The 26,924-nt window shown below is 47.1% G+C and overlaps 1 protein-coding gene across 14 annotated transcripts in view; it reads right to left on the bottom strand.

Annotated features, from left to right (window-relative positions):
- Positions 1-26,924, bottom strand: part of MAML3 (mastermind like transcriptional coactivator 3) — a 273,944-nt gene that overhangs the window by 144,357 nt on the left and 102,663 nt on the right. The window lies entirely within an intron of this gene.

Below are 26,924 nucleotides of genomic sequence, written 5' to 3'. Positions count from 1 at the left end.
GAAACAAGACCCTTCCCGACAGCAAATTGTGCAGGCTCTCCAGCTCCTTCCTTCCAGTGGAATAATTAACAATGCTGGCAAGTACATTATCATAAACTTCAGAGTTAACACCCCCACTGCAAAGAACAAAGGCAGTTCACATCTCTCCCGGAGCTCCTGCTGCAGACTGGGTGCAGACTCTGACAAGTTGCTCTGCGCCAATTTAGATTCCACGCACATTGGGAAGATTATGTTCATAACCACGAGCTAGGGAGCGCTTTTTAAACGATGCCGAAAAACACAGAAAGCAGCTTGCTGAAAACCTGCAAGCCAGCCCAGACCACCTCCTGGTTATGGCGTTGCTTTAGCTGTATTTAGGCAGAACTCAAACAAATCAGCATCATCACGCATGGCATCCTTTATCTCAAAGGACCCTACAGCACTGCTAGACTGAGGCTGCATGCAGCACACACCTATTGCCAGGCAGCCTCTCCCTTGGTAGTCCTGCAAGTTGGAAAAAGCAGCACGCCTGTAAGAGTAGGTCCTGCACACCTACACAAAGAGTATTTCCACCTCGGACAGGCAGCCAGCAGTTGACAGCAGAGAGCAGGGCCTCAGCCCTGGGCACAGGTGAGGCCCTGGAGAAGGTGACGTGGCTGATACCTGCTCTGCACCAGGCACTTTCAGGACTGGAAATGCCGGCGGGTGTTGCAGCTCAAAAAGGACATGCAGGGAAAGTCTCTGTGGTCCCATGAGCTCACCTCAGGTCACTGGATCTTTCTAGTTTATAAACTCCATCTGGCTGGGGTCCCGCCTTAACGTAACCTTCGTATTTCTGCAGGTGTTGCACTTCTCCTCCGTGACCGGGGAGGTTTACAATAGAGGAGAGGTTTCTGTAAGGGGCTTGGTGATGGGACTTCTTTTTCTCACTGGTCTTCCCCATAGCCAGGACAAAATTTCTGGTTGAGGGGCTGGTGCTTGGTTCTTTCGGGATGGTTTGGCATGGTGGAGCGAGCAGATGCTTTGTATTTTTAGTGGGTTCTGCTGAGCGAGGCTGGATTGCTAATGGAAACCCAGGATACGTACAGCTTCAGAGAGACATGTTTCTCCACGTGCCAAGCTGAATAACACAGCAAACAGTTCAAGGTGCTTCACTAGAGATACTTGAAGTTCTTGCAGCTGTTTTAGTTTATTCTGCAAAGTTCTCTTTCAAGCAGCTGTCACAAACTCCATGAGTGTGAAAACAAAGGGCTGACATTTCCAGGAGGCAAGTGATGTCAAAGTGCAGCAACCTTATCCAAGAGGTAACAAAACAAAGGAAAATAATGCCATGCACTGGGAAAATGGATGGCCCGTACTGACGCCAACTGCACTGTAAAAATAAGACAAGACTCCAAACAACTCTAATCAGGCCACCCCTTACTTCTCCCCCTCCCAAATGCCTCTGGGTTTGGGCTCCAGAAGGAACAGTTGCACCTGGGGTTCTCAGTTTAACAGGGATTTAGTACATCCAGCCTCTCTGCAAGGCAACGTGCTCTGCTCAGCCAAAAAACGACCCTCAACCGTTTGGGAATCTTGGGTTTCTGCCTCTTTTACAGCAAAAAAAATAGTCCTCTCCCAGACAGCAGACCTGTTTTCACCTGACCTCTGTCAGCTAAAGATGCTGGCGCCAGCTTTGCGGAGCGTGCGTAACAGCGCTGGGTACGACCTGCCGTGTTTACTCCACGTTAAGTATTAACGAGGCCTGGGCTATCTCAGCCAAAGCCCTACTTCAACAGGCAAGATCTGCCCACAGAAGTGGCTTTCTACAAACACCAGCCCGGCCTCTGGGAAGAATAATGCATCCCAGGAACAGGGAAAGGGGGACAAAGGTATTTTCACAGTGCTTAGAAGAACCAAGCTGTAAAACAAAGGAGGAAAAAATAAATCGGTGTTTGTAGAAAACTCAGCTGTTTGTCAGTCACAGAATGCTTATTTCCATCTCCAAGAAATACAGAAGATTTCGCCTTTGGAGAGGACTTGTGGATTTCTCTCACAAATAACTAACAACTGCTTCTCAGCAGACAAAGGGAACAACGGTCCTCACTCGATTCTGCAGGGATTCATCTTTTCGGTTTCTTATACACAGTGGAAATGTAAATTTTGTTATCTGCTGCTACGGGGAAGGGAACCTGGTCAAAGTTGATTACGGCACATCCTCAGGATTCAAAACGCACCGTATCCCATGCCCACCAAAATGAGTTTTATTTTAACTGCTTTTGGAGATTGCTTTAGTGGACGCTGGAACCGATTAACTAGCTCTGCAAGCAGAATGGAAGCAGCCACGCTGCTGCACAGCCAAGGTCTTGTCAGAGGGGCTTGGACATCACCCATAAAGGAGGAGTGGAGTGGACAGCTATTCTCCTTAATGGGTATTTTTTATAAAATCTAAAAAAACACACCACAGAGCCATTTTTTTCAGGTAGGCATGCTTCATCAGGGGTATACAAAGGTGCCACAGTTGCAGGCAGGCGAGTCGTGCCTCAGCACCAAGGTGTTTCCCCTGGATAACACTACAATATCCTTGTGGCCAGACATCTGCCCCTAACATTTACATTTTCACCTTCCTGCCATTTAAAATGCTGTATTTTACCCTCCTTTCCCACCTTTAACCTCTCACTGACAATTTTGGTCTGGGGGACATCAGGAAACCTATTCAGCTTGCTCTGAAGCCAAAAGAAGAAGGGATTTTCTTCCCAGCTTGAGGGAAACAAGTCACACTGTCTGCACTGACTGTACCCGATTAGTTGGACCTCAAATGCTGACCTGTCCCCAACAACCTCTTCTGGTAGGTACATGTACGCACATATATATATAAAATGTATATATATGCACGCCACAGAAGCAAAACCACATAGGAGAAAGTAAAAGCTAGAGAACGAGAGAATGAAAGAACTGCTCATTATTACATTAGCAAACCTAAACTATTTATAAGCACCACATCTATCTATCACTTCAATTATATGTTTCTAAATGAGGCTGAAGCAAGATATCCATAATTATTACTGAAATGCCATTTTTACATTAGCCCAACAGTTGTGTGCGTTCTTCACAAAATGCAATAAGCAAACCACCAATTTATTATTTTCTGTAAATTACAGACAGAGAAATCAATCTAAATACCTTTTTTGCAACAGATTTGGTTTTTAACCCAGAATTCCTATTTCCTTCGAATAGCACGAGCATCCATTTCCCCTGCTCTCCCTTCTTTTCGGGAGCTTTTCCTCCCTCATTCTGGTTATTCTAAGGATGCTCAGAGAGAGAAGGGACGTTAAAAAGGCTTGTTTAACTTGCTTGGTAAGACCATGTTATTCTTTGCTTCTCTTCTCCCCTTTTCCGCCACTTGTCCTTTTGTGAAGCTCTTTCATAAAACCCCTTAACGTTATCCGCTGCACTCTCCTCTTCCCTGTGACGCTGCCCTTTGCCTCGTGCTTCCTTAGCTTTGGGGAACTCTGCAGGTGATGTTTGCAGCCCAGGGATGCTCTTCCTTCATTTGGACAGAGGTCGATGGCCAACACCTGCACCTTACTTGAACCTGGGTGTGCTGCATGTGTGCAGCCTTGCCCTGACTTGGTGTGCACAGTGGCTAGGGACACATCCATATTACACTCTTACGCCCCACCTATTCTCCCGTCCGTGCACCCCTTTGTTATCCTTCTCCTCATTCTGCCCTTCCCTTGCTGGTAAGATCAGCTTTCTTTCCTTTTCTATCTCATCGCTGCTGGAAACACGCTTCCATTCCCCTAGAAGCATCAGGGAGCTTTACAAACCACTGACTTTGTCTTCAGACAACACGGAGAAGGAGATGGAGGCGTGGAGCGGCGAGATACCTTTTCCAAGTCAAGCAGACCACGCTGAGCAGCCCGAACACAGATCCTTAGAGGTCCTGTTTTGCTTCCATATATTTCAGTTTGCCAGAGATGTGGTCTAAGTATTCTCTCTTACCACATGTAATTTTGCTGTCTGTGCTTTTAAAAGTTTAAGCCACGTACAAAGTATAATCTACTCTAGAGCAAACTTTTAAAACAACTGTTACAGCAGCTGAAATTGTTGGAAATGGCTGTGCAGAAGCCCCCCCAGACACTCAAATACTTCTTTCCCATTACTCTCCACACAAAGAGCAGCAACAAATCCCTATATCAGATGATGACTTTTAAGCAAAAACTGTATTAAAACTAATTATAGAAGTTGATGAAAATTTAAGCACTCAAAATATAGACTAAAATCTGCGCCTGAGCTGAGACGGCACTGTGATTTCCTTGTAGTTTAACGCACAGCACCAGCTCCAGTCGCAGAAATGCAGAGAAACGTGCAATGACCCCCTGGTAAGGCTCCTGCAAGCAGCCCACAGCCCACGAGTAACCCAGCAGTGTGCTGTGTTACTCCCGGTGCTGGAGGTGCACCATCTGGGGACAAGGACAAGCCTGGTGTTGTGCTCCCACAGGGATGCACACAAAGCCCTGAGGCCAGGGGAGAGCAGTCCTGTGCTGGCGGCAGCCTCCTGCTCCCCAAACAGCATTTCGTTCTCAACGCCACGCTTAAACAGAGGATCAACCCGTGATTCCCCTGGAAGAGATACAGTCTGGTAACCAAGCAGGGGCAGCATTCAAGGCACGGTGTCACTATGTCTTTGAAAACACCTGAGCACACAAGTGACTAAACCTCCCACAGGGGAGCTGCTGAGAACGGGAGTCCTCTTCTGCTGACCAATGATTGTTTATCAATTGATAAATGTTGTATTTTTGGCTACAGTCTAAGTCCTGCCTTCCTTTCCACCTCCATCCCTTGCTGTCTTCTACTTCAAAAACAGTTCTGAAGATCTACCCATGCTTTTTGTCCTGTTGCCAAAATCCTGCTCGAATCTTTCTCACCCCCAACTCTGAAGACCTTGTCTGGACTCCAAGGTGTGTTCCTCTGCAGCCACAAACACTTCCATACCCCCTTCTGCACCCACTTTGAACTGTAGATGCTGCTTTAACTCTCCCGAGCTACAGGCTGCATTGCCAGAGGGGTGCCTGTACCACAACGCTGCCCTCATTTTGGGTTTACCTACATTGCTGCCTGTTCCATACAGCATCCTTCTTCAGCTCACGACAGCACAGCATTGTGCTTGGTGTCTCACGACTAGAAAAGTCTTTGCAAGTTAAGATACGTGACCACACTCTCCCTGCATGCAAAGCCATATAATAATAATCTGCTGCTCCCTTGATTATATTTCCATAGCCATCCATTCTCTTCTCACCTCTTGCCTTCAAGGAAACACATACCGTAACTTAAAAGAAGCCATTATTAAAGCGAAATAAGAAAGCCCCGTGTTTACACAAGTGTTATCTCCATATTTGCACGGCCTTTGACTACGTCCAATCACCCACACTTTTTGCCTGGATGCAATTCACATTGTCAGCTCTCTGGGGAAGGGAACTTGCCACCTTGGAGTTACTTGCAGAATACAATGCCAACCCTCGAGTTTTCAAAAACAAAGACCAGGATCCAGACACAGAACTCAGTTTCCACAGCAAACAGGTGTCAGCCCACTGTCGTTCAACCCATCGTAAGACCACGTTGCTACGAGAAGGACAAGAGTCTGCGTTTTGTTTTTATCGGTTCATTTTCTGCTGGATCGGCTCTACCAGCCAGCTTACTACATGGCTGTAGGAAATTTGGAAGCAGCAGGAACAAATGTCCGTATGTGGGACCCCCACTATTGGCAGCAGTGCAGCTTTGCTCTAGATGAAAGGGAGACAGCAACTGCAGCCCAAAGTCCAAGGAACCTGCCTCATGGTGAAGGATGCTGCTGTAAATTTCTGCGGAAGGACAGCAAAGTCTGACTGCAAATGTGAGGGGAGGGTAATCTAATTCTTACCTAAATATTTTGAAACAGAATTATTTTAAAGTCATTTCTTGTGCTAGTATGTTTTAGCTCTCTGTGCGCCTATGTCTGCTGGGTCTTTTTTCACCTGATTTGACTAAATAATCACGGCTGATATTTGCTCACAGTGAGACTCCTGAAGACGTGAGCTGTGCATCCCAAGGACAGGCGTTTGCACATCACTCCAAGAGCATTCAGTATTTGGCACAGGCACCCAGAGCACAGGACCCCGTCCTATGGCACCTGCAAGTCCTATAGCTGTTCTGGTAAAAGTAAACACATCAAAATCAAGTCACTGATGAACTTACTTTAACAGGAAGGCTTGATCCAGTACAAGCTGGACACGGTGAAATAAATGGTAGAGTTAACAGGTGTGAATCAGACCCCAAATGTCTCAGAGAGGACACGGACAGAAAGTGCACACACTTAACTGCAAGGCACACGCAAAGTGAAAACAGTTATATTCCCATTAGGGCAAGCAGAAAGTACGCAGCGATAGCTACCTCTGCCTCAGCACTACAGCCCTTAACACGTGGGAAATCACACGTTACTGGCAGGTGAATGAAGCAAATGTATACTTCTTTGCTGACTATAATTTCAGCCTTGGCCCAGAAGGTCCTTTCTCCTTGCCCCAGAGTGCATTTATTGCGTCTTGGTTGCATCCCTTACTAAAGCACAACTTTTAAAAAGACAGCTCATTCCTTTACCTTCAGGGAACGCCTGGGAAGTCTTTCCATTAAAATGCTAATAGAACAATAAAGTTACACCAAATGTCCCCCGTTTGAGTTTGAAAGCAAATGCTTTGGTCTAATTCTGATCAGAACGCTATCTATTTTTTTCATTAAAGTTTTATTCTGATGTATTTATTACTGAGGAGCCTATGAGGAGCCGCATTATATTCAAGAATGAACTGAAATGAACTTTGAAGCAAGAAACAAAGCCCGTCTATGCAAGGGAATGAACTGCATAAGAAATTATGAGATGAGGCTTACTGCATTGCTAAGTGGTTTGTCACTGTGATAGAGCAGTATTTGGTTGGTCTTGGGGCTACCAACTGCACCTACCCGTCGGTCTACTTGATTTGGTGTATTCATTAAATAACAAAGCATCAACACTTGGCATGCACATTCATGGTGTTTCCTAGACTGGCCCGCGATTAATCTACATGCTAATGCAGGAGGACACATTCTGCAATACAAACAGGCCCTGTGTCACGTCGAGTTACACGTTCCCTGGCTTTCACCAGCCTGTGGGAGGGTGCAGGCTTGCCACGATGCTAGTGCTGCCCAAAAAACGGGGCAAGAATGCTTACAGCTTCCATCGGCCTTGTCAGCCGGTAACAAACGAGGATGAAAGAAGTGCTTAGCTTCAAACTTGTCTTGCTCGAAATAGCTGCGGATCAGCACTGCCCGGTGCTTCTTTTGCTTCGCCATTGCAGCAGCCCAAAGATATAATTTGTGGGCCAGCCGGGCAGAGCCAGAGTACACGAGGAGATTTAAAGCAGATTCACTGCTCCGGCACTTTTTCCCTTAACTCCACTCAGCCCTCTTGGAGTGCTCTGGAAGAGCATTGGGTTATACGCTCTCACTAACTAAACACTTACCGAAACCGCAATCCATGTGTTCGCACGCACACAGCCACCCGATTATCAGACGGGGGCCCTCTCCTTTCTTCCCCTCTGCCCTTTCACCCATTTCCCTTTCCTCCCAGTCCCTTCAGATTACCAGCTCCTGGGGACGGAGCCCAAACTCTCCACCTGACCTCCTTTGTGACACTTTGTGAAGGCACAAGAATATAAGTTAGGGGACAAGGGGGAGGATGGCACACGTGTGCATTCTGGTCTGTATAAGAAAAGGAAGCCAAACCCTCCTTAATGCGTCAAATGCGCGTATTTGAGAAGTTTCTTTTTCTTCCGGTCCTCATTATAGCTTTAATGAAGCTTATTTTAAATCATTCTACTACAAACGAGCAGCAGCGTGGCACCGGGGGGCTGCAGGGCTGGACAGGACAGGACAGGACGAGGAGCGGACAGGGGCTCGACACGGCTGCTCTGCCAGGAGGTCTGTCCTGGCTGTCCATGCCCAAGCAGTCCTCACGCTCTCCTCTTCAGCCTTTTCAATCAAAATTCCTGCAGAAGCGGCCAAAAGGAGATCACATGAGGGATGGCTCCGCGCCGTGCTGCCCGTCCTGCTGAGGGGCACCGGCTGGCTGCGGAGCCGAGGCCACGTCCAGAGCCCTGGTGGAAAGCCAGGGGATGCCAGGCTTGCTGCGGGCGCTGGAAATGCTGTCAGCGTTCCCAAAGCCCTGGAGGGGAATTGCACAACGTGTCCTTCCCTTTCCCCAGAAAGCTGCCTTCTCGTTTCAAGGAAAGGCTTCAGAAATAAAAGCGCTAACTACAAAGAAAACACTTTCCATCTCAATTACTGCACAAACATTCCTTCAAAACTGTTAGAGCTACATGAAAGGAAAAATAAGCACAAGAAGAATTTGAATAATGCCCCGTGTCTAAGGGTTGCTATCTAACTGCCGCATACCCGGCAGGGTGGGAATCACAAGGCTCCTTCAGGCACAAATCCCGCTGTCTGCTAGCACCTCGCGCTGCCTCTGTCCGCGTTTAACCCTACACACCCGCCTCACGCCAGGGCACCACGGCAAAGCGCCGCCAGCAACCCCAAACCAGCACGGGGCTCGCCTGGCTTGCAGAAGTTTCAAGGCGTTCTCAATTGTGCTTTTCAGAAAAAAAAATAAAAAAAAATCATTTAATAGTTTAACAAAATCCCAGCTGGCACTGACTAGACATAATCTTATAAGGGCCTTTTGTCTCTGCCTGAACTCTTGGGGTATATGGCAGTCTTTGCTGTGATAATTGGTTTGGCTGTCCATTCCACCCATCAGGTGATGGAAAACTATCAATCAGACTAAATGCAATGTGCGAGAAGTCTCTTTAGCCAATTAGCTGGTAATGAGGACATTAGCCACAGTATCTTCTGCAGAGGGCACCTTAGCAATTCTGGAGGAGCCCACGGAGCTGACAGCCCTATCTGCGTGATTGATGGAGATCCTGTGGCACTACAGGAATCCTGCGCACTTGTGTAAAGTCGGGGGGGGGAATGATCCACTTCACACTGCTAAATATTTCAAGAGCCACAGACCATTTTTTATTACATTGTATTACGTACACTTATTTTGTGCCTTGAAATTCTCTCTCCTGCAGCAAGGACAGTTTTTCAGGCACTGGAATTCGCCAGACGAGAGGAATTGTACAAATTCAAGTAACCCCGAGCAGCGGTTACAGAGCGACAGACTCCTCTTAGACACGGGAGGGCAAAACCAAGCGAGCCCATTTCTCCACCTCCTTTCACCTCCAGTGTATTCTTTTGAACCTACGGAAAGTGGCTTAACTTCCAGCCTGGCAGGTCAGAAACAAACACCTGTGTAACTCGCGAGGCAAGGGGACGTCAATATTTATTTTTCCCAGAAAGATTTCAGGGACAGGGAGTACTTTCAGCGCGAACGCACACACGTGTGCAAGGATATGTTCAGATGTGCTCTGCTCTCCGTGGGATCACACCCTGAGCCCTCCGTATCCATTGCGAAGCAAAGGCATAACCTCAGACCAGCTGGAGCATGGCACCAGCAAGGAGGGGACGCGGGGACACCTGTGCACAAACCGTCCCAGCAGCCAGCCCGAGCTGCTACTTGTCCTCTGAGCTCCAGGACAGCCCCTGCCAAACTCCTGTGTCCCAAGCTCACCCAGCAAGTGATCTGACACCGCGTTTCAAAGCCCAGGTCTCCGTACTGCTGCATTGCACAACAGCTTATCGATGCTACAGAAAGGGGGGAAAAAAATAAAATACGGGTATCTGAATCGATTTAGTTATTTTAGTCACACTACAGAAAATCTTTAAATTGGCACGTTGCAAGGTTATATTCCGGATTAGCTGAATTTGAGTTAATAGCCAAATCAACTTAAACAATTTGAGCTTCCTGGTGTGCCAGAGCAGCGCTCGCAGGAGACGACTACAATGGGGCAGCTATTGATACGGCAATTTATTTACGCTCACACTTGCCTAACACAAACAAAACCCGAGCGAGCTGTGGTGGAGGGGGAAACGGAGGGGAACGGCAGAAGAGATTAGCAGATGGTGCAATCATGGGAAGTGACAGGGCAATCGATAAGTTCCAGGTTCAGAGGGTAAATTGAACGGGCAAAAAGTCAGCCTCAGTTTGCATACCAAAATTTCATTGGTGTAAGTCCTCTGCGCAGAAGGAAGGCCAGCAGTAACATAACCATGCTGGTGTCTAAGCCTATTTTTCTTCTCTAACTACCATTCCAGACCTCAGTCCTTCCTCATACTCAAGCTTTGTTAAGCTGGAGCCTGAAACATGTGGCAAATTTCAGACGGAATGTATTAAAAAGCGCTTCGATACCATGGTGATAGGCACGTTGGGAACGGCACGCAACACGACAGCTGAGACAGACAAATGGATCTGAACACAGCAAATTTTGTACAAGAGAATTAAAACAAATCTGCAAGGGCGGGGGGGGGGCGGTCTTCATGGGAATTTTACACAGAGTAAAACCTAACAGGTCTGTTATGCAAACTCGCACCTTTGGTGAGTGAGCAAGGCAAAGTAATAAGAAATATCCTCGCGCTGCATCCCACAGAGATCTACGTGACTCCTCGTCACGTAGCAAGAGAAGTGACCCCTCAAAATCACACGGACTTCCCTGGCAGAGCCCTACACCTCCATTGATGTTTGCCTTGGGACAGGGCACCAGCAATCCCCTGCCAGGCAAGGGAAGGAGCCCCTGCATGGAGCCAGCCCCCACCAGGGCTGCAGGCTCAGGAGCTACGACACCCTTGGTGGTTTGCTGAGGCTTCGCACGAGGGGCAGAAGGTGCCTCGGAGAGCAAGTCACTGAGCAGACACACCGACAGGAATTTATCCAGAGGCCTTTTGTTCGTTTTCGTGGAACTTGCAGATCAGAACTGGTTTTCAACTGAAGTACGCTTCCCTGTGCCTTTCTGTAAGTTGTTTTTTATGTAAGGGCAGTTAACCTGGTAACGTTGCAAAGGGAGGTGTGCAAAACCAGGAATTAAAACTGGATTGACAATTGTGGATTGACAATGTGTCATCTGCTAATTAAAGGTAAGTGACAGCTGTAACATTATATTTCATCGCACAATGCAAAATTATTGACTGTGGCAAGATCTTCAAAGTTTTATCACTCCTTTACGGTAGTCAGCGGGGTTAAAGAGGCAAGCACGGTATTAGCTCTGCAAAGCACTAAACAAATTTGCCAGGTACTTTCTTACAGACAGCTTCTGGAGGCTTGAAAAGGCCAGTGTCACGCTGGTCACATTGGTGCTCAACGGCAGCAGGAGAGACCCAAGTGGTTCACGCAGTACCTGGCTGCAGCACAGCCACCTCTGCTCTGAAGAACGCCCAGCAAAGCCTCGCTGGCCTCTTGTGAAACCGCTGCAGCACATGGACTGATTCACATTTCAGGCTTCTCCTCCTTAGACAGGAGACCAGCCTCCGCCCCACGCCCCTGCCTCGACATGGACATCCTCGCCAAACACTGCCCTGCCTGCGCATCCCTGCTCCAGGCGGAGATGCCTGAGCAGAGCCACTCCAGCACCACGTGGAAATCTCAACCCTCCTGTGGCCCAGTCCACGTGTTTTATTACATTACCTACAACCTACAGGTTACTTTATGCACTGTGACATGTTGCAGAACTCGCTCCCTTCTCATCTTTCACCGGCAGACGAAGAAAAGAGAAGCCTGAGCTCATCCTTTTAGGCTATCGGGAAGCCCTTCGCTGCTACTGATCAGAGCCATCAATGAGCTGTCCATTAATGGTCACGACGTGGCTTAAACGGATCAATTTAAGGGTGAATCTTTGTGAAAGATCCCCTTTCTTAATGGCATATTTGAGTTGCACAGGCTTATGCCGCACACCGGCTGCAACCACCGGCTCTGGGGGGCACCCAGCCCGTGCAGTCTGTCTGCCCACCGTTTCCCCTGGGTTTCACAGCCAGGGAAACTCGGTGGCTGTGGCACCCAAACGAGAGTCACGCTGCCTCTCGTTTGCACCTTAACACAAGGGTTACCTCCTTCCCTTTCAGGCCCAGAGATAGCTGCAGTCACGCGCCTGAACACAGCAAGCACCTCTCACCAGCCCTTTGTCACTGGCACTGTCAGCTCACAGATAAGATGTGCTCGCTTCTTTGCTGTGCCTAGAGAGCTGTGATCAAGATGCAAATGTATTTAAATAGGGAGAACTTCAAATACAAGAAAGATAACCTACAAGGAGACTACACCGCAGGTTAACACTGAACGTTAAGCTACCAAGCACATGCTTTAGCTTGGCACTTGAATCACAAAAATCCTGTGCTCTATTTGTAAGCAAGTGAGCCATAACCTATTTCTTTTTCCACAAAATATGACTACGGGGTGGTCAATTCCTATAGCTACTCACCGTGAGGCTGTCTGCTCAGTGGGACTGCAACAACCTCACAAGTGCCTGCAGGGTGCTGTACAACCCCCCCCACCCCAACGAGTCATAAAGGGGAGCAGGGAAGCAAGAGTTTTTGTGTGATAAACGTGTCATAATTAGCGAGGGGAAGGACGAAGCCCCCTCGGTGTTTCTCTGGCTGAGGGAGGGACGAGTCTCACAAAATATTCCGGTATCAGTGATTAGTAGAAGATTAACAGCAACGAAGACCACAGCAAAATAACTTCGCCGCGTTAACTCATTTCTTAATCACAGCTTGGAGCTCACAGCGCACGGAAAAACATTTTTGTCTGTGTGTGCCTATAAATACATAGGAGCATCATATTCTCTGCCTTTCCCCAGGTATTGCTGCATTTATCTCCAGAACATGAATGGCTATTATGAATTATCTCCACCATCCTGTGTTCTCCCTCCCCCTTTCCCGGCGAAAGGGGGGGGGGGGGCAGGCGGAGGAGCAAAGAAAAGACAGCACCGTTGGATTCCCTTTCTCCAGCTTTTACCAGCCTGCGGAGGTCAGGATGCTATTGGCTCCGCTCCGTGTGCGAGCTAGAGCTGTTCACTTAGCAACAGAAAGCAGAGGAGGCAGACAGCAAAACTATCCAGCGACGCGTGCGTGCGCCCGAGCGAGACGGCGAGCGAGCAAGGTGTGCGGGATGCGCTCTGCCACCGCCGCCGAGGGTCCCTCCGGGAAGCGCTGCGTGCCCCCAGGGATGGCAGCGATGGCACGGGGGGCTCCGCGTCCCACCGGCTCCCGCAAGCAGCTTCAGCCCCGCATGCTGTGCTTCTAATATAGGGGCTTAATTAGAGCCTCCTAACGGCAACAGGCGATCTCAATAAAGCCCGGATTTAATGCGAGTTGTAAAGAGCGTCTTCTGTGCTTGAAATAATAAGGGTATAAAACGTGATGTGTTAGAAGGAAAAAAGGATGGGATAGGAACGAAGCCATTCTAAGGTTACATGGAAAGGACAAATGAGTTGTTTACTTTCACCTCCCTTTTCTCCTAATGGCTATTAGGGAAAAAAAATCCAAAGCTTAACCAAGTCCAGTAGGACGCTATCTGTAGTGTTACTCAGCCTCCAGAAGGATGAGCTTGTGTCCCAGCTACTTCTAAACAGCAGCTTTCTTCCTGAGAAGGGAAAGCAGCAGCAGAGAAAGGTGTAGACGGGAGAAATATGTATTTCACAGCTCTTAGTCCCTTTATGAAACCCAAGAGACCCGTGAGCTCCTGCACTGGGAAATTACTGAGCAGAGAGATTATTTCACACTGCCGTTCAGAGCGATGTAGGATCCATCCACAGGGAACACCCAGCCCACAGTCCTCCCCTGGCACTGGGTGTTTTCCTTCCTGCCTATGCTATGGAAGAGCTCTGAGCACACGCTGGGGAAAGCGGCATTCTCTTGTACGTAAGGCGTATCTCCTTCTTCCCCATCCCATCCCCAAATAAATTAGTTCTGGAGCCAATGTAACTGACCCAGTTCTTCTTCCCAACTTTACAGCATTTCCGTTCAACTTGACTTTTAAAACTAAATTTAACTTCTTCTATGGGTGGAAGAGATCACTGTTAAGTCTTTCCAAATCTGAACACCCAACCTCTCAGATCAAACCCACTCTGCAAAGTGCCACTGTCTGCTGAAATGCGGCAGCTGAAAAGCTTCTTCAGTTTTCTACAGCTCTAAAAAGACAAGGTAAAAAAACAACTGGGAGCCTCTTGCTATTGAGAATGGGGGGCTTAAAAGCAACCAAGTGTGTTGTTTTATCCTTTTCACCTCTTTTGTGTGACAATTCTATTACGTTTTCCTTATATTCAACAATACAATGGATATGTAATAAAGGAGAGGAAACGGTACTTCCTTAGATTCAATATATCCAAAATGTATATGCAATTGTTAAAGGGGAACCTATATTTTTCAAGGAACAGAACTACAACACGAGTTGCAGGCACCGTTCTCCTTTTATTTCCTCTGTAGGACTTCACCTTGCCAGCAAAACCTAGAGCTTGCAGGAAATGGGCAGAGCTGGGACAAGCTGGCTAGCAGGAGCAGCCCTTTGGTGCTAGGAGAAGCAGGCTGGTGTCAAGACACAAACAACCAAGAAATAGATGATGGAGCAGTTTACCCAGGCGGGGCACAGCCGCTGCTCCCTGCATCATGGCATGGTCAGCACTCGCCTTCCTCTCCACACCTCCCATAAACAAAATGAGTGACAAAGCAGTTGTTTTTCAGGGTGCCAGAAGACGTCCTGTGTGTCTAAAACTCGCTTTGTGTTGGTCTGCCATCACACGAATGCGATGACCTGCATGCGAAGGACACCTGGAGGATTATCCCTTTTCCTCAAACTCTCCTGGGGCAGCTCTCCTCCTCAGTTCTGCAGCACCACCTACGCCTAGGACTGCAGCCTGTCACTGCCTCACCGATGACAGTGGCAGCTGCTGATTTCACACCAGGGGTTTGCCCAGCTTGCTCTCTGCAGAACTGCCCTGGGCATGCAAGGGAAAGCTGCCCAGCTCCAGGGAAAGGAGCAGGGATCTGAGGACTGAAAAAAAAAAGTCTATCTGGGAGTCAGATGTGCTTTTCGGAAGGTGCTTTTCAACACTTTTTGGCAGGGAAGTTACTTTAAGCACTACTAGAAGACTGAATTCAAATGCTTCAAGAACTGACTGAGGATGTAAACTTAGGTATTAGATGCTTTGAGGATTTCTAGTGGGATACATTCATGAAGTCAAGGTCATCGCTACCATCATCTGATGAGCACGAAATCTGTTCAGGAGATCAATGCAGTTAGCAGAGATGAAGGCACGGACCCAATAACACCTTTAGGCTTCCAACATCCCATTTTCATGTCTGCACACTGTGTTTTAAGCAGAGAAGACAACAAAAGGAGCTGAGATACTGGGGGTCCCAGCTCTGCAGCACTGGGACGCTCAGCCTGTCAGCATGTCTGAGGCCTTTTCCCTCTGCGTTTGATTCCCAAATGTATTTCAAACGTAGGGAGTCATTCTCCCCCACTGGCCTCCAGCCCTCTCTTCCACCTCTTTCAAAATAAAGAGAGGCTCTGGCTGAACAACCTGCAGGCTTTGCTCCCTCCGAACTGACTGAAGTCAGGCAGCTTGCTCAGGGAGGCACTGAGAGCCCATCTGCTGGACCTGGGCATGGCTGGCAGGGCTCCACGCAGGCGTGCAGCAGGCGCTCCCTCGCCCACCTGCACAGAAAGCTGCAAATAACCACTACACCGTGGTGCCTGCACAGACCCAGAGGTGTCCCACAACTTCCACATGCACAGTCACCATTTAAAAGCTTGTACTTTGAGGACTGAGTTGCATGTCTGGCTCTGAATTGGCATGACCTGAGGAAGAACTGTGTCTGCTAACAGCCCACCTGTTAATTTGTACTTTAAGTTACTGGAATAAGTAGGGGGGAAGGGAGTCATTAAGTGATTTTTTTATTACTTTTTTTTAAACAACACAAACATCACATTTCCTATAAGCTTCAGCAATTTCACTCTAGGAGGCAAATCAATACTCCTTCTCTTTGGAGTTAAAGATTCTCATTTGGTAAGGGAGAGTAAGGGATTTGCCTTAATGAAAACAATATATACTTCTTTAGAAGAAAAACACCTTCCTTTTGTCTAGTTTCTGTTGTGTTGATAAAGCTAAGCACACTAGAGGGAAGGATTTTTCTTCATAGACAACATTTTCATAAAGAAACTTGCTCCTTTCAACACATTCAAGGAAAAACAGAAATACATGCTGAGAGCAAGAAGAAACTGCATGACAAAAGCATTTGGAAATAGCCTGGATTTCTCTGCAAAAACCCAGCTCCACAGCTCTTCTTCCTGAGCAGCAATGAAGGAACTCAACTCAAGCCAACAAGATGTCACATTGAAAGAAGTGAAGTATGCATCCTCCCTCTGCATATGGTTTCAGTCGTGTGGGTTTGTTTGTTTGTTGTTTTTTTGCCTTGTAGTTTGTTTGTGTTTGTTTTTGGTGGGGCAGGAGTAAGAAACTACCTACCAACCAGCCCCCAGTCTGGTTCATGCCCATATCATACTGCCAGTATCACCTTTCTCTCTGTCTATACATAACAGCTAGCTCTAAACTCCCACTTTTCCACGCCACTCATTTTAGCAACTGTTTTCGTAAACTAAATGGAAAGGTTTACATAAAGATTTTCATCGTGTTAATAACGGGGAATTCCTAGCAGTCAAAGGAATTTCCCACTGCTTCTACAACTGAGGTCTGCTTATTACTTATATTTTATACAGATTCTCTTCAAGCGACAGCCTGCTTTTAAAATGTCCATACTGTTTTTGATAACAGAAATTAAGCCAATACACAGAATGACTGTATTTTGCTGAAAGACACAGCTGGTAGGCAACACATCACCATGCGATCTCGCTAACTGGCACGCCCTATACACTACCACTGAGGACTTACATACGTAAATATGACCTGGCACCAAAACAGTGCATTCTGACTTACTGCTTCTGTAATGGACCTCTTGGCTTCTTTATTTGCGCCTTTTCTCTGCCTCATTGTATCCGAGCAGCTCTCTAAGTTTCAGTGGGGTCACACCCTTCTTTGGGTGTAGGTCACCAGGCCCTATGTACTCCGAAGTGTTTTACTGTGACTAATCCTCACAGCACATTCATGGCACATGCAGGGCAGAGGACCTGGAGGGATACTCCCTTTTCTCCTAGATATGGAATCCAAGGCAGCTGAGATAACTCTGCTAAATCAGACAGTATGTAAATAGCAGCGTGACAATGAAAAGCTCCACCAGTCGACCTCTGGCCTAGAACTCATTCTAATTACACCATGATCTTTTTAATTTTATTTTTTAAAGTTACATAAAATTATCATAAAAATCCATTTGCAAACAATTCTGAACCGTTTGGTAAAACTGCTGCTTTGTGTCACTCCCGTCACCGCTAACAGACCGCAAGCTGTGAAACTCGCTGCTGGTGTCAAGTGGCTCCACCAAAACCCAGACTTTTCATTTCTTTTTCAAAGCCGCAGTGGAATGATGGCTCTTATCACGGCAAGAGAATTTCACAAGGCAGAAGAATAATGGCAAAATGCTCTGTGACTGGCAGAGTGAAATCCAGTCCCACAGACAGTCAGTAAGGCAGCAACAGTAGGTGGTTATCAAGACAGTTTCATCAGACAGTCGAAGGCCATGCAAAGCTTTATAAATCACTATGAAGAGTTTACAACTGACACGCCGCTGAACAGAGAGCGCTAAAGACTTTCCCTGCTCTGAAAAAGCTGATTTTTGGCATCAGCCTTCCTGCGCCTTTTAGACTTTGCTTACAGGAGTGAAAGAGTAGAAGCAGATAGAACGAAATAACCCTGTCTCGAGCCCAAGAAAGCATGAATTAAAAGCCGTCTCCATGACCGAGGGAAATTATCTGTTGCTGATAATAATCCTCAGATAATAAAAGTCAGGATGTGAAACAGCCTGAGGACTGCCGGGGAGCCGAAGCAGTCAATCAGGGCCCTAGACAAGCGTGACGTCCTCTGCCACCCGAGAGGCGGCTGTGCCCACCTCAGCTTGGGGCAGGCTGCCAGGGTCCTGCCCCGGTGGGAAACCAGTCGCAGACCCCAGCCAGCCCCACGTCCTGGCACCCACAGCGGCAGCGTGCGAACAGACGTGCCCCAAAATCGGCTTCCAGTGGAGCAAAATGATGGCTGCTGATGGCTAACAGCTGCTAAGAGATAAAGGCTTACAAGCAGGCAGATGGGCTATCTTCTGTGAGCCCTACATGTGATTCTCGTGACAATTAAAAGTCAAATTCCAGCAATTCAGTAGTCCCCCTTTTTAAGTTTGGAAAGGCGGGCACTGACAAGGGCACCTAAAAAGAGCATTTACAACTGCACATTGCGCTAGTCTAGGTCTAGCATTGCTGAGCAGCAGTTGAAACGGGGATACCTAAAACAAATAATACATACCAAAGTACGCAGAACAGCTGTATTCATAAATACAAAAAAAAAAATCAACTTTAATCCCCCCGCCCCCTACTACCTAACAGTATCATAGTCACAGCAGCTTACTGAAGGAGAAAGCTTCCTCTCCGCTGTTTACAATCAAACGGAGACAACAGAGGCACAAGCAAGAAATCCACGTTGCCCAGGGGTGCAGGAACTACTGATGGGCTCAAAGACCTTGCACATGTATCGTTAGCTGAGAACGGTCCCAGGTATGGAGAGGACTTCACTCTCCAGCAAAAATAAAATGAAGCAAGAGGAAAAAAAAATCCAGGTAAGACTCTTATATCCATTTTAGCTATATGGGTAAAAACTTTTGTTTAAACTCCCCACAGAGAAATTCACTCAATATTTTTTGTACCTATGATCAAAAACTGTTCTTCTACTTCAAACAATATAACAGATTTCTCATGCCCTGTGCAATTTTTTTCTAGGGGGAAAAAATAAATGTGTGTGAGAGAGAGAGAGAGAGACAGAGAGAGAAGAGAAAGATATCTCATTTTAATAACCTGATTCTTGGAAAGACTGACCCTCCAGAGGAGATAATTAGCAGCCAGGCCTGTAATTCTCGTTAGCCACACAAGTACAGCTGTTAACCCTTTCTCTAAAATACGGAGATAAAGGAGAAGTATGACTGCAGTGTGGGTGCTGCGTGTGAGAGTCAAACAACCCAATGTTTTCTTATCAAGGTCCTGAGAACCTTCTGCATTCAGCAGAAGATGCGATGGAGGAGTTTAAAATGTCATCTGCAAATACGGATGTCCAAATGAAGAAAAAAATGCAGTAATTAAGAACAATAAAAGTTTGTAAAGTGTTTAGAAGGAGGAATGTTTTCCCCATATAACAAATCCTTAGGACAGTTTGAAAGTAAATCACGACAGATATCCACCTTAATGTGCTAATCACTTGGAACCAAGGAACAGAGCCATCCCAGCAACAGATCTGTGATTAAAACCATGAAAAATCTGAAAAAAAATCTGAAACAGGACTGGGAAGGCAACAAATGGCCAGAATTAAAAAAGGATTTATGGTGTCACAAGAAACGGTAACGTGCTCAAGAGAATTATTGTGAACTGCGTGCCAAACGGAACAATTTAAAGAACAGAGAGACATAACAGAAGTGTTACCGTTGTACCTAGGAAGCAGAGATTTATGGGCAGCATAGGCATCAGTGGGAGGATGTTTTGGCTGTTGTAAATCACTGCCTCTTCACCATTTAAGAAGTGTTCTGGATTTCACAGTGGTCTAAAACACTCTCAGGGCCAAGGGAGCTCTGCTGATTTACATTTCTGAGGATAAGGGCGTATGATGTTGATGAAGCTTGAGCTGCTTGTGCCAGCAAAGGGCATGCTCCAGTGACTTCGGAGACGCTCTGTTAAGTCTAGGCCACTCAAGGGACTCCCCTTCCATTCCACCCTCCCCATTCCATTTGGGGATTTGGACCCTGGGACTTCCCAAATATCGAGCAGTTCAGTGTCCTGCAGGAAGCCATACAACCATACTACTTACAGGGGGAAGAAATCAACAGAACCTTTTTTCCACAGTCAAACTGATCGCCACCCTCCGTCGGGGTCCACATTTTGTTCAGTAAATTGAGGCTTCCAGCAAGAAGAATCATTTCCACTAGACTCGAAAGAAACAACTCTTAAAACACACTGACAAAAGTAGCAGTAAGCCAATGACACAAGCTCTTACCAATTTAACCAGGGTGTGTTTACCCAAGGTGCCCATGGCATTTCTCCATATCCAGCTTTCTACCAGAAACAAACATACTGACCCATCCTAAGTTACTCGGACGCTAGCAACATTTTGGTCTTAACTTTTATGGACAGCTTCCTCGTCATGCAGCAGCTCCCATTAATGACTGGACGGTGAAACCATTTGTTTCCAAGTGGTTGTTTTAGATCCTGGCACCTGGTTAACTTTCAGTGACAATACTCATTCCACACGGGAGTTTTGTGGTTCATTAACAAACCTCTTTATCTGGATTCCTTTGAGGGCTAAATGTCCCTTGTAGTGCTGTTTTGCTAGCAAAGAGCATCCCTTATACACTGCTGGATCCAATCCAGAAAAAATGCACAGTGACTGAAAGCCATTGCCATCTGGTGACTGCTCAACATCCTGCGTGGATGCTAGCCTGCATCCAGCACTGAGGGAACAGGTGTCCCCAGAACAACAGCCACCACAGTTGTCACTGGCTTGTAATCCCATTTGCAGCCTTGACACTTGGTCAGCATGCTGAAAGCCCGTCCGCCTTCAGCTGATCCCTCGCAGCACGTTCGTGAGCCAGCTTCCTCACTGCTCCTTCGCCTCGTGCCACCGAGCACCTGGTGGCAGTGGATTCTGGTCTGGATGCTGTTCTCCCATCCCTCTGTTCTTGTTAATTTAAAAAAGATGATCAAACAGCAACGACAGACAGAAACACCCTTGGAAATACAGTGCTGTGCAAATATACAGGGGCTAAGACTCCTCTCTCTGCCATTTCGACTCCAGAAACACCAACACTCCCCATGGAATGGGACTCCTCTGTGCAAGCAGTAGTGAAACCAGCTATTATTTATGCCCAGTAGAAAAAGCATTTGCTACCTATGACTTCAGAGAAAAAAGAAATAACAGACTCCTTCCCTGGGTTCAGCGAGTATCTAAGAAAAATAATAATTTTCTCTGAAAACAGCTAATCCAACAGTAAAGTGTTCTCACCAACCTAAAAAAACATATCCATTTGATTAACAGGCAGATGTCAAATCAGTTAAAATAAATAACAATAATAATAAAGAAATACAGAATAAGGCAGGCTGTGGATTTCACTAGTCTGCAAGCTCACAAAAGTAGCCAAGTTTACAAGCATAACAAATTACCGGGACTCAGATGAGCCACAGTAAGTAATTGTTTGCGCATTCCTAGATCATTGCAAATATGAGGTAAAGCCTCATTAACTCACAACTTTCCCACTGAGGTATAATCTGACAACACTGTACCTGGTATTTCCTAAGCGCGTGCACATAGTCATTTCACTGTTTGGCTGAGGCCAGGTAATGTGCGAAGCCCCAGATTTCCCTGAGGTACAGGACCCCCGAGTGCTAATAACTAACCCCACGTCTGCAGGCAAAAGCATCCGCCATGTGAAAATCCCTCCCTGGTAGCTACCACCATGCAGCGTGGCAGAGAGTTCACACGGCCTCGCTTTGCGGGGTGGGTGCTGGTGTTCCCCAACAATTTGGCAGCGGCAGATGCCCGGTTTCTAACCAGTTTCGTTTGCTCTCTCAAGAGCCTGCAGAGAGCAAGAGCAATGAGGAAACTACACTCCAAAACATGTGTTGGGCTCTTTGTAACCAACAAAAGCAACCACAAATACTACAGACTTAAATCATTAACCTGCTCCACTATCAGCAAGTCAGGAACACCCCTCAGATCCTGGCAAGTTTCCAAAGCAGCCTTTTCTGCGCAAAGGATGGGCACCCAGAATCACACTTTTTTTTGGCAAGTGATCCACAATGTCTAAATATTTGCCAGCTACCATGCCAATAACTCCCTCTTCCTTTTTATTTTTTTTAAACCACCACCATAAAGGCTAGCTACTTTCCTTGGTCTATATAAAGTTGACCAGCCTTCCCATACCCAGAAAAGCACAGCCACTCTATACAATGATCATAGTGAAACCGTCTAGTTAACAAAAAAGCATTGTGAAGCTTGCCGGAGCTAAAATATGGTTACATACTAAACGCCTAGAGGAAACCAGCTTCAGAAGCACTTTGTAAGGTCTAGAAAGTGACATTCCTAAAGTGAGTTTGGAATGACCAAAGTTAGCAATACACATACATATATTGTAGTCTCGGTGCAAACAGATGGGGCTTTGCCATGCTGTTACTCCAACCGTACAAAAATGGTTCTGTTTACGTCATGAAAGCTAATTACACCAACACCCAACTACAGAAACAGGGTAGAATATCCACATCATTTTTTATCCTGTGTCTGTCTGCTCATGTTAATGTATGGCTGCGTGCACACACACCCATGCACACCAAGATGAAAGTTACACTGAGATAGAACACGAACAGAACAATGAGGATTTTGTCTTCTTCAATAGAGTCCTGTTATATATAGCCTTTCGGCTTAAATATAAGCTTAAACACGAACAAATCATACACACAAAGATACGTACTTATTTATAGCTACAGCAATAGGGAGGCCGCTGAGCAAAGCCGAACATCTTTGGAAACAGTGGGTGGTGATGCTGCTAAACAGAGCCCCCACTTTTCAACTTCAGGGGCAACTCTGGTCTATGAAAGGAAAGCCATGAACTTGGGCCCGCTCTTTCTGCCCACTGTGATTTCTATGAATCATCCACCATAATCCTGTCGTAGGGAGTTCCTATCTGCCCTACCCCCTCAATTGCACTTCAGGAGATTGGGTGCATTTTGGCCAGCAGAGAATTGTGGAACTGATGGAAATGGACTCTTTACACGTTGTAAAAAGAAGAGCAACAGAAAGCCAGCAGTGCTGGGCATGAAGACAAGTGGAGTTCAAAGTTACCTTGCCCCACACTGAGTGAAGGTCTCCGAACTCTGCTGTCACTGTTGGAAATACTAGGGCACCATCTCTGAGCCATGGGTGCCTTACAAAACCGACCTGCTCACCCTCCTCCACTCCTTGGTATTTGTGTCACAAACTTTGCTCGTTTCATAATTCAGGGGAAGAGAACGTGTTCACTACTGGAAAAGTCAGTCACTTGAAAGACTGGCGACTCAGTTATTACTCACCGAAAGCAAAATAAGTGCTTCAGAACAGCTCACGTGTTGCTGGGCTGTACGTAGAAGCTGTGCCGTGCGTACCAGCACAGCAGTATCAGACAGAGCACAGGACGTGGTCTCCCTGCAATAAAGCTACACTTGACTGGAATTGGGTACAGCTGGACAGCGAATGCAGTGTGGTGTGTGGTCTATTCAGCTCCATCTTCATCCCTCTCTTTTTTCCTCCCCTCTCTAGCCTTTAGCTTGCAAAGGTCTTCAAGGAAACTTCACATGCTCTGTCTTACAAGCTTTAGCAAAAACTGATTTAAGATGTTTATGTTACACACATAGTTTTCACTAGCTGGTAACCCATCACAGGTTGTGGTCTAATGTGTAAATCACGCATCTGTAATGGTTATCTTGCATGTTATGTCATATTGCTACACATAATTGCACAGACTATCACAGGCTCTTTTTTCCACATCCCCAGCCCTCTGTTGTTCCTTATGGCTGACAGTAACTACAATAGAAATGAAGCTGCATCTGCCTCCTCACAATGAAGCAGACAGTGGGAAGCAACGAAGGGTCCAGGCCTGCTTCTCCGCTTGTTGAATGATGCGGGTGAACGGCAGCACGAGGCCTGCCACTTGCACCGGGAGCACCAGCACTTCACCTACACGCACACGCTGCCTTGGCTTTACCCAGGCACCTGCATCACACCAGCACTGCTAGTGTCAAGTACAGCTTTAAAACACAAAGCTGATTTCAGTGTTTAACACTACATTAGCAAGGTTCATGTTATGAACGTGGCCCAGGCCTCCTGTGCCTATAGAGATGTTATAAGGACAGCATACAGTGGGCAGGCCGCAACGGCTGGTCCGCTACAAACCATTGGCCTGTTCAGAAGTGCTGCTGCCCTCTTCTTTAAGCCCACTGCAGACACATGGGGAGGTTTGTAAAACATCACTGCTTCTGATACGTTCAGCTGATATTCGAATACCTTGTTTGTGGCTCACCCAAATCAGTCGGGCATGGAACGTTTCTGCAGACAAAACAGTGGCTCCCACTCCCTGCCCCTGGCTGGGCTGTTGGGATTTTGCACGTTGAGCAGGTCGAGAGCACACTGGAGGACTGGGGCTTAAACGAAGCCAGCCCTTCCTGTTCTCTCAGTGAGTTTGGATCCATTCCAGCCTCTGCTGCTGTCAGCCCCACACAGACCCATGGTGGGGTCTGCTTCCCTCTGCCTCCTGTGTCACGGTCACTGCCCAGGACTGTGCCGTGCTAGGGCCTCCTGACAATTTGGGCAGAAGAGATTCAGCCTTGTTGCTCCAATGTAGCAATGCTAAGGGGAGAAATATCTTGGTTGTGTCGTTGAAATGCGTAGTAAGGACTTGTTAGACGTGCCAGGAAAAGACCTCTTGAACCAGAGGGAATTGATGAGGTGGTTTCACCTCAGGAGCAGCTGTATGCCAGACTGGAAACCTTGCATGTTGCTCTGATGTACTGATCTGTGGGGCTTTGGATACATACAGGAGAATAAAAGGGGCCCTAAACAAAGACAGCACAACAACCGTTGGCTTTTTCCACAGCAAATACAGGAGGAGGTGCTCCCACAGCCTCTGGAAGAAGCGGGGGGGCCCAGAGGAGCATCCTGTGCTCCCTCAGTCTTCCCTATGCCACTGGTGCTATGAGTGCGAGCCTCCCTCCAGCCCCATCCAACCCACTAAACACTAAAAATTGGATCAATTAAAACAAAACAGAATACAGAGTGAAATGGAAGCAGCAAAATGCTTGCCAGGCATCACCAGGTGTTTAACGTACATTCTGTACCTTGTCTTCAGTTTGTCTACGGCAGCCCCATTCAACAAAGCATCCTTGTTAGGATACAGTCCAAACATGTACTTAAATGCCTACTTAAATGCTGTCGTTAATACAGATGGTCTAAATACTTTTCTGAATGAAACCCTTTAACTGTAAGCTTTTCAGGACAGAAAGCGTGCTTTAGTTTTGGCTTAGGCAGAATTGAAAAACCAGATAAAAGAATGCTCTTCACGGCTGCATTCGCGGCTTGCTGACAGCGCACACAAAAAGGAAACATCCTCTTGCTTCCTCTAAACTTTGTGCTTTGGATGTTAAGGAAGGAGCACGCACCAGAAAACACTTAAAAATCTCATCAGACAGACCCCTGAGCACATGCACAGAGAAAATCCATGGAGCTGCCACTTCTGGAGCAGAGCTACAATCATTCAACATCAGCGTCTTCACTTGGAGAACAGGAAAAGTACCGCTCAATCCAGTCAAAAAGACATCAGCATGATTTCTGGCTTGCCCAGTGCTTTGGGAGAGAGTTCTCTATATGCCTATACTAAAATTACCAGGGCCGTTTTTTTTCCTGAGTCTCCCGGTGCTGTTCATGGCCTCCTGCTGTGGGTGGACCACCTCTTCCTGACAACAGCAACTTGTACCACCAGCCTGTGAGCTGCAGTCCTACAGAAGGCAAAGGGCTCACCACGAAGCAACTACAGATGAGACAGGAGGACTGTATGGACCCTGCAGCATGCCTGAGCCTTGCTGCCCTTAAAGGGGAGGGTGCTCAAGTCAGCAGTTCGAGTTAGGAATTGCAGTCTCACTCCCCTTCCTTTCAATCACTTAATTAAATGGGTTGTAAAACAAGAACAAACAGCACAAAGCACCCCCCCAACTGCTGCTTCCATGGCAGAAAGCGGAGCCCACATTTTGATTAGGCTGCCTCCCTCCCGGCTCTGAAGTGAGCCAACTGAAATTCATGAACGCCGCAAGGACGCGAAGGATATGTGTGCATTGTACGGGCTGAAGCACAGGCAGGACTCTGATCGCGGTGGCATGTTTTGTGTCATTTTAATGATGCACGGCCCTGCTAGCTTCCCCCCCTCTAAAGCTTTATGTAGGAGGCATAATTATGTAATAAAATTCCTGTTTCTGCAGCATTCTCCCTGTACCAACACAGAAACGCAGGCTTTATTATTCTTCCCAGCTGGTAGGCACTGAATTACTGGTGTTTTAACCCTCTTTGCACTAAACCCTCAGTTTGATTTCTGACTCCCAACAGCAGGAGAAACAGCCACTGATCATTTCTGTTCTCTCTGCTTGCGAGCTTGATTCCTGGCCTTTGAGATCATTTTTATCAGCTCATAAAACACCTGCTTGCTAAGGATCCAATCTGTTTCCTGGGGAAACTTTTAGTCACTGTGGTTGAGTTGTTTCCAGGGCTGGTCTACCACAGCCTCAGGACAGAACTACTCGACCCGCTCCTCCGCGTTGCCAGCACCGAGAAGGACAGCACACATCCTACAGAAGGGCAAAGGCACACCCGCTGGGGATGTTATGCTGCTCTGCACGTTACGAGGCCTCCTCAAAGGTGAGGCCCTGGGCTTGTGGTTGATACCAAAAGGGCAACTTCCTCTGACATCTCAGTCTCATTCCTTGAAAGAGCATGGGCCACGTGCTCGCACGACACTCCTCCTCGCTGCAAGAAGCCTGGTTGTGAAGTGGGCTCTGCTTTTCACTACCTGCTTGCTGGTCTCAGCGGTGCAGTAGCTTTGAGAAAGCTGTTAACTGGTCCGAAATCTCACCAAAATATGATCTAGTGGCCAATCTTATTGTCTTTTCAAAACAGACCGCCCTCTGTACTGTAGAGTAGGCATTCATGCACAGACAGGGTGGCCATCACCCAGAAGGAGAAGGCCTGTTACAGTCCTCGAGTTCCGTCCTTACAGCCAAAACGTTAAAAACAGTTGATAATGAAGGTTTCTGAGCCAGA

This window comes from Anser brachyrhynchus (assembly GCF_964034855.1).
Source record: "Anser brachyrhynchus genome assembly, chromosome: 4".
NCBI lineage: Eukaryota > Metazoa > Chordata > Aves > Anseriformes > Anatidae > Anser > Anser brachyrhynchus.
The sequence above is the reverse complement of the archived record's forward strand: the minus strand, read 5'-3'. Positions and strand labels throughout refer to the sequence as shown.